Source organism: Oncorhynchus clarkii, chromosome 16, assembly GCF_045791955.1.
Source record: "Oncorhynchus clarkii lewisi isolate Uvic-CL-2024 chromosome 16, UVic_Ocla_1.0, whole genome shotgun sequence".
Lineage (NCBI taxonomy): Eukaryota > Metazoa > Chordata > Actinopteri > Salmoniformes > Salmonidae > Oncorhynchus > Oncorhynchus clarkii.
Genome location: NC_092162.1, coordinates 11,482,378 through 11,483,414, shown reverse-complemented (window position 1 = coordinate 11,483,414; position 1,037 = coordinate 11,482,378). Strand labels below are relative to the sequence as shown.

General features: G+C 49.0%; 1 pseudogene; it reads left to right on the top strand.

Moving 5' to 3' along the window:
* Nucleotides 1-240: 240 nt before the first annotated feature.
* Nucleotides 241-1,037, top strand: part of LOC139367844 (protein kinase C epsilon type-like) — a 16,619-nt pseudogene continuing 15,822 nt past the window's right edge.

Here is a 1,037-nt window from a genome sequence, read left to right as displayed (position 1 = left end):
TCTGTCAGTAACCGATCTGGTTCTGCGCGATGAGGATCGGTACCGGACTGTGTCCTATAGACTATTAGGGACGAAGAGGGGTGTTTTTAACATTACCGCGCGTGTGTGTGTATATATCTGTGACCATGTGTACATTTCTGAGTGGTTGAATGGATTATTGGTATGTAGGATCACCCATCTAATATGGTGAGTAGTTAGAACTAACAGACTTACAGACAGACCATCTGCACACACACCACCATGCCAGTGTTCCATGGGTTGCTGAAGGTGTGTGTGTGTGAGGCGGTGGATTTGAAGCCCACCCCCTGGGCACTCCGCCATGCGGGGGGGAAGAACTCTTCCTCATTCCTCCTGGATCCCTACCTCACCCTCAACCTGGACCAGACGCACCTGGGACAGACCTGCACCGAGAACAGGATCAACTCCCTGGCATGGAGCCATGTACGGCACCAGATCCACTCCTCCAGGACCGGGCAGCTTTGGTGGCACACTTTTGCTCCAGACCAACACTAACACACCTGAACTATGCTCTTCAGTTTAGGGCCAGCCTTAAGATTAAAGAGGTGGGCTAATGGGCAGAAGGTTTGCAGATGGATAAAGAGTGACACAAATGCTATTCTATTCTATTTTTTATAGGACTTTACAGTCCAGGTGAGGGGAGGAATTGGAGATGTCAGTGTTCCATGATGCACCAATCGGATATGACGACTTTGTGGCTAACTGCACCATACAGCTGGAGGACATTCTGCAGAACAGCAGCACACACTACCAGGCCTGGGAAGGGGTGTGTGTGTGTGTGTGTGTGTGTGTGTGTGTGTGTGTGTGTGTGTGTGTGTGTGTGTGTGTGTGTGTGTGTGTGTGTGTGTGTGTGTGTGTGTGAGAGAGAGAGAGAATCATGCTTCCATGATTAGTAACCTTGACTGAGACATTTAGACATGCATTAGCTCCCCAAACTAATGCCTAGGCTTTTGTTCAGAGGGCTAACACTTGGGTTCAAATTCCTTTGGTAACATTTGTGTCTGTTCGTCTTTGTGTGT